Source organism: Atta colombica, unplaced genomic scaffold (assembly GCF_001594045.1).
Source record: "Atta colombica isolate Treedump-2 unplaced genomic scaffold, Acol1.0 scaffold47, whole genome shotgun sequence".
Taxonomy (NCBI): Eukaryota; Metazoa; Arthropoda; class Insecta; order Hymenoptera; family Formicidae; genus Atta; species Atta colombica.
This window is the reverse complement of record NW_017259536.1, coordinates 266267-274050: the sequence shown is the minus strand read 5'-3', so window position 1 is coordinate 274050 and position 7784 is coordinate 266267. Positions and strand designations below refer to the sequence as shown.

The following is a 7784-nucleotide window of genomic DNA, read 5'->3' as shown; positions in this document are numbered from 1 at the left end:
CACACAAGGTAACCTATTACTATACCCTATACGAACACAAAAATATATATATATATATATACATAAATTTCTCATTTTACTAAGTGAGTGTAATCGAAGTGTCAATATTTGGAACATAATAACTAGTTGGAACATGATATAATTTATAAAAAAGAATCTTATCGTGAAAATGTGTGACTTATTATTTAAGTATTTAAAAGACACTTAATATTTGAGTGGAGAAAATGAATTACATAGTAAATCATTGTGTCAAGCACTATATTACGGTGCATTCAAACTTATTCCATCGACTTCAAGAAGCCAGAGCAAAATGGAATCATTGAACATCTATAAGTAATAACAATGTTATAATTAAGATAATAATAAACTTTTAAAGTGTATTTGACTTACTTTTTTGTTTTAAACATTTATAACTCTTCGACTACTAAGAAGCGCGAACGTGTTTCTCATAAATATATACGAGCACAATAGCGTATATAAAATTAGAGAAATTTTTATAAAAGTAAGAAATTGGACAATTGCTACAAGTATTATAACGTCTATTGACAGATAATTAAATCTAACAAGTAAGTCGAGTTGTAAGAAACGTTCTTAGAATTCGACGTACTGAAATAATTGTTTGATTTGTACGTCAATAATAGTTTTATATTTATCACACATAATTATTGTGTCCAATTCTGCTCTTTTACGACTGTAACAATTTTGTCAATGTAATTAGAAAATAATTCGATATTCAATATTTATTTTAATTTCATCATTCTCATTTATAATATAACGAAATTAGCACATTTAAAGTATGTGAAAGACAGAGAGATAGTATGATAGAGAGGAAAACTAAGAAGAAACGTGTTTTTATAAACATTAAATGTGTCCGGTTAGTATTTAATTTAATTTAATTTAGTTTATTGCAAAGCTATATGAAAACGACTACATATTAATAGAGTAATAGACATAAAGTATAATACAATAGACTATAGTTAACATAAATATAAATACAATAAACAATAGTAACTTGCAAATGGTTAGGCGTCAGCAAAATTGTTGTTACAAAGCCTACTAGTAACAAAACCAGAATAAGACAATAATGCAAGAGGTAAACTAATGGCTGAAATCACACACACACACACACACACACACACATACGCGTGCGCGCGCGCACACACACATACACTCACTCTCATACACACACGCGTATACATCCGCAACATACCACCAATTACATCATCTTATTTAAATACTGTGAGTGATGCGATGAAACGCGAGACAAAGGAAGATAGAGAGGAAGAGGTTTTTATTGAAGGGAATTAAAATATTTGACAGAGGTGTACTCCCCGCGCGTAAAGCGCCCGCGTGCCTCACGTTCTAACGTGGGCACGGACTTCTGCTCATCTCCTCTATATGGCCCGTGATACGTTGTACTTTTTATTTTCATTTTAACATAAAAATGAATTTTAATACAAAAATGAAAGTAAGAGGAATAAGTGGCCTTGAACTTGACAAATGTTATCCAGGATATGATCCTGAACAACATTCAAAAAATTTTAATCATCAGTCGGATCTTACGTAGAGTCAATGCTGGCAAAACTTTCAAATCTTGGTAACTCGAAAAGTACGTAATAAAAAATAACTTTATTATAGTGTTTTAAAAAATTCTTGATAGCTGTCAGATGCTGTCATCAAAAATAGCATGTTCCATTAAATAAAATTAATGTGACCCTGACCTTGGTGACGCCATTCAAGGTCAAATCTAGTATCTTCTTATTCTCTCTCCGAACTATACAGGTTTTGTTTGAAACATTTTTCCATATCTATCATAGTTTTCAAGAAATCTTAATGCACTATTTAAAATGGAAAATCCTGTATATAGGTATATAACATTAATAATGTTACTCATACAGCATGTCATATTACAGTGAGATTATAATATTGCAGTAATATTACAACTTGCAATGCAATATTACGTAAATAATATTGAGATATTACATTGTGATATATCAATGTATTGAGTTGTCTGGAAAGTTCGTGCCAATGTTGAAGAAAAATTTAAACGCAGAAAATTTTAATTTAATAAATGTATACTAAAATTTAAATTTTGGTCAGCATGAACTTTTCGGACAACCCAATAATATTGCATTAATTTTGTTGAAAGATATTACAATGTGATATCATTCTGCAATATTGCTACGTCGTCTAAATATCGCAGTAAGATGTTACTGTAATATCGTCCGAATATTGCAGTATGACATATCGCAAAGCTATATTACCGCAATATTGTATATAATATCGTTCAAATATTGCAATATGATATACTGTAATATTACAGCAACATTGTTTAATTATTACATTGCAGTTTATTGCAGTGTCATCTTTTTAAGATATGAATATTATTATGATTTGATTTATTACTGAATAAATATTAAGTATTAAATGTAAAAAAATTAGGAATATAGATTGAACATAACTCACAATGGATACAAATAAGCTGTATTGTGTCATATATCTTATTTGTATCTATTAATAATTGCATTTTTTGAATTTTATTGAATATATTACAACAATATTTGTTGTACGTCCGAAGTCGGAGGAAGTGAAGTCTCCTTCGTATGAATTTATATATTTTTTGTTTTTATTTCGAATATTATCGAGGGATACCAACGATTTAGGTGTGCGGAGGAATCTTGACTCCTGCCGCTTATTCGCAAATGTAATTATTTTTCTTATTCTTCGACTGAATCTCCATGGCTCTTTTGTTCTTTCTCAGAAAACATGTCTTTAACAATGTCATTAAGACAATAACGTCGCTCTCGCCTAAACTAGGATACTCATCATGCAGTGTCGGGAAGATCACGAAAGATTTATAAATAAAAGAAATAAAGACACATTGTTTATTTATACTATTTTTAATTTTATTAGTGTTATGCTAATAAAAAAAACGACGCGAAATTTCTCAGCGATCTTTGTCGGTGGGAATTCGTATAGGAGATTTGAACGTACCTGAGGGAGCTCGTTGCTTCAGCGATGTAAATAGAGAGAGAGTGGCGGAGACTTCAGGTTCACGCGTCCTCAGGGGATCCGAACATCGAAGAATCAAAGTCCCCATGCTAGTGATATGCTTTTATCATTCGTCTTAGCCGCTCCCGTCAATCACTTCGTCGTGAACGGCCTATCTATCGTATCATGATATCCGTTATTAATACCTGAAAAAGAAAATTTGAGAGTAGTAGCCTTATTTTGTCATAGGTACGAGAATTTTAAAGAAGGGAAGGCCAGAGCACACCAAGAAGGCGAGCAGCGGCTCTTTTCTTAGAAGAATTAGAGTAGAATACTTATTCAAGCGCGCTGTCCTCAAGGAAAACGCGAGACCACTTTAACGTGGCGCTGATCGCGTTAAGCAGGAAAGAAAGGAAATTGAACGGGAACGACTCTATATAAGTAATAAATATATATAAGTAATATAATATAAGTAATAAATAAATAAGTGCGCGTCAGGTCGGTAGGAAAGGAGGCGAAGAACGCTTCATATAAAGCGCGCTACTGGTTCTTTAGGAGAATTATGTATCCTCTTTTTGCGAGCTATCTTAACTTTCGATCATTTGCTGAGTGGAGAATAGCTCGGCTGTGCTTGATTTATTTCGCGCCTTTATATCTTGTTAGTTATTGTGTATTGATGTGATTTTGTCAGTCCTTTTCATTAAAGGGTGCCCTGCCCTTCGATGATTGACCTTATGAGTTGTTATTTGTGTCGGTTTTGCAATGACTTTTTATCAAGGTACTCTTGATTGTTTATGTGGAATGATTCTCCATCCATCTCATGTGATGAGAAAAAGTTAAATTATTTATGTTGTTGAATAACATAATCCAGTGTTCATTTAAATAATAGTAAAATACAGAAATTAATAGTTATTCATGCGCTGGACACATAAACCGTGAACGTAGCACTCTGCTCACGTTCGTGATGCGACTGTCAGCACTTGTTGCTATAGTTACGGCCGATGTCTCGGTTGAAAATTTCTAACAGCCGGATGTTACAGTATTGAAAAATATTTTGTAAAAAATATTGCAATTTACTGTTGCAGTATTACAATTCAGTAGATTATACTTAGAGAAATATTGCATATATGTTGCTATATTGTATAAAATTATATATTCAAATAATTATTCCATTTTTATTAATATATTATTGTGTTTAATTATATTCCAAAATACATATAATAAAGTTATGATCAAAAAATATTCAGGGGGCTCAGAAAACATTTAAAAAAATTTGAAAATCTCTAGAAGACTCGCCTACTCAACTATACTCACGTATTTCTTACAGAACATCTAGATATTTTCTCTCTTACGAGAAGCGTATCTCTTTTATGACAGTTGTTTGTTGGATTGTAATATTGAAACAACATATTGGGTATAGGAAAAAGTTCATGGCGATTTTTTAGTAAAATTAAAGTGTTTTTCTTAGAGTATTGAAATCAATTTATTTAAATCAAATATGCTCCATTATTTTCTAATATTTTGCCATTTTTGGGACAGAGTCATAATTCCATCGCGATAGAACTTCTATGGTTTCTGATCGAAAAGCTGCTTCAATTTTCACATGCCTCTTTTGAAGCTAGCTTTACACCATTAAGAGAGTTCTGCAGAGACCTAAACAAATGATAGGATAAGGATAGTCTGAGGATGCTATGGAGGGATTATAAGATGCATTAAAATTTCTCAGCCAAACTCTCGCAATTTTTGCCGAGTCATCAAAGATGTGTATGGTCGAGCGTTGTTGTGATGGAAGACGATACCTCTCCTATTGATTAATTCTGGCCGCTTCCTCTCAATTGTTTGTTGTAATCTCTGCAGTTGTTCACAGTAGAGTTCGGAATTAATTATTTGATTGGACGATAACAGCTCATAGTGAACGATTCCCTTCCAATCCCACACACAACATCACCTTCTTCCTCATCAATTCAGATTTTGCGATTGCTTGCGCCTTCTCTCCTTTCTTTATCCACGATCTTTTTCTAGTTGAATTGTCATAGGTGATCCATTTTTCATCACCAGTTATCATTCTCTTCAGAAATGGCTCAACTTCATGCCGTTTCAGTAGCGTATCGCAAATGTTAATTCGGTCGATCATGTTCCTAACACTCAACTCGTGAGGAACCCAAACATCGAGCTTCTTTTTGTATCCAGCTTTGTGTAAATGATTTAAAACTGTTTTATGGTCGATGCCTAGTTCCCTGGCAATCTCCACAGTGCTTATCACGCTCGACTTTTATCATGATTTAATCGAATTTTTCATTGTTGATTGATCGACCGGAGCGAGGTTCATCTTTCACATCGAAATTTCCAGCACAAAAGCGAGCGAACTATTTCCGTGCTGATGATTTTGATAGAGTATCTTCACCGTAAATAGCGCAAATTTTTTCACAAGCCTGTGCAGCATTTTTGCCTTTATCGATACTGTAAAATACTGTAAAATGTAGCAAATTTTTTCCTTATTTTCATTATCAAAATAAAATAACTTTTGATCCACTTCACCGATTTCAATCTTTTTCAGCTCAAAACAAAGGTTAAAATGTCATTTTTTAAACGCATGTCTGTTGCCGATGCGATTAGTAGTTGCCGACTGCTGAGCATTTAATGCCATCTAGCGGGAAAAACGCCACGAACTTTTTCCCACATCCAATATTATAATATCTTCTACAAAATTAAAATTACAATATTTTGCAATATTTAGCAATATCTCCAATAAAATATTATAATTTCAATATCACTGCAATTTTTGTAATATTGTGCATTATTGAAATATTGCTGAAATATTTTGTGTTGAAGAGATAAGTAACGCAGCCCAGTCACAACTGGAACACGTTACTTGTAAGAAGAAAACGTCCAGGAGTCCTGTAAGAGGAATATGCAAATCAAGTATATCTCTCAGAGATTTGTAATCTTTTAAGAGTATTTTCAGGCTTCCGAATGTTTTTTTTTATCATGATTTTATCATACATACATTAGAGTGTAATATTAAGCAATGATTTTAGCAATTAATAAAACTAGATTAATTATTGTAATATATATTGAAATATCATAATATTTCAACAATATTGCAGAAATATCGTAGAAATATTCCTACGATGAATTTTCCTATGACGAATATTTATTATTGTAGCGATATTTATATTTTGTAATATTACCGCAATATTACTATAGTACATAGAAATACTATCGCAATATTGCAAAATATTAGCATAATATGTAGAAATATTGTCCAATATTACAGTAATATTACAAAAATATTATAGAAATATTTCTGTGATGAATTTACTGCTTTAATATTGCAGCGATATTTATACAATATTAAATGTTATTGATATATTAACATGCAATATTACAGCACAATTGTAATATTACTGCCAGATTACAACAATATTATGCTATGTGGATAATATACTTAAACAATTTTCTCTTTTTCTTACATACATCAGAAATAAAAATATAAATTTGTGTAAGACCGTTTGTGTGTTACCGTTTGATTTTCGCTATTACATTTACAATAGGTTATGTTGAGGTTAGGTATGACGAAGAAGCAGATACCTGTAACGATACACTTCGTTACAACTAGTTACAACTACTCCTAAAAAGGAGTGTAAAAAGAAATTAAATCCCGGATGTAAAAAGAAATTATTTTTCCAATAGATGACTTTAGTAATCTGCATCTTGCATTGTATAAGTGCGATCAGATTACGTTAGATGGCGTTAGAAAGATAAGATTTTGTACTAAAAAAACTTCTTAGACAGTTTTGTGATTGCTTGACTCAGTATTGTTTGAGTGCGCGTCAAAGATGAACACCAGCAAAGAGAAAATACGCCATATTTTACAGTTTTTCTTCGATAAAGGCGAAAACGCAAGCCAGGCGGTTGAAAATGTGAATAGTGTTTATGGTCCTGATACTGTAACAGCCAATCACGCGCAATTTTGGTTTCGTCGATTCCGTTTCGGTAATTTTGATGTCAAAGATGCACCACGCTCTGGAAGGCCAATTGTCGAAAATAGCAATAAAATAATGGAAATCGTCGAGTCCGACCGTCATGTAAACACTTGTCGAGGAGCTAAACATTGCATAAAAAACCGTTTGGAACCACTTGAATAAGGCTGAATACAAAAAGAAGCTCGATGTATGGGTTTCACACGAGTTAACGCAAAAAAACCTCATGAACCGAATTTCCATCTGCGAATTGCTGCTGAATGGCAACAAAATCGACCCATTTCTGAAGCGGATAGTGACTGGTGATGAAAAGTGGGTCACTTACAATAACATTGTAATCGAATCGCGATGAGCCGGCGCAAACGGTGGCCAAGCCAGGATTGACGAAGACCAGGAAGGTTTTGCTGTGTGTTTAGTGGGATTCATCCCCCCTTGCCATGGCAGGGAATCGTCTACTATGAGCTGCTCTCCTACGGCCAAACTCTTAATTCGGACCTGTACTATCAACAATTGGACACCATCTGAAGGAAGCAATCGCCCAGAAGTGGCCAGCGTTGGCCAATCGGAGAGGAATTGTGTTCCATCAGGACAACACAAGGCCATACACATCGATAGTGACTCGCCAGAGGCTCCGGGAGCTTGGTTGGGAGGTTCTTATGCATCCACCTTATAGTCCGGATCTGGCTCCAAGTGATTACCACCTGTTCCTGTCTATGGCGAATAATTTTGCTGATGAAAAATTCGCCTCAAGAGAAACTTGTGAAAATCGACTGTCCCAGTTTTTTGCCAATAGGGATGAGGGTTTCTATA

The 7784-nt window shown here is 33.5% G+C and overlaps 2 pseudogenes; one reads left to right on the top strand and one right to left on the bottom strand.

The window, feature by feature from the left end:
* Positions 1–5638, bottom strand: part of LOC108691431 — an 11991-nt pseudogene extending 6353 nt beyond the window's left edge.
* A 1192-nt stretch (positions 5639–6830) lies between these two features.
* Positions 6831–7326, top strand: LOC108691430 (annotated as a pseudogene).
* The last annotated feature ends 458 nt before the right edge of the window (positions 7327–7784 follow it).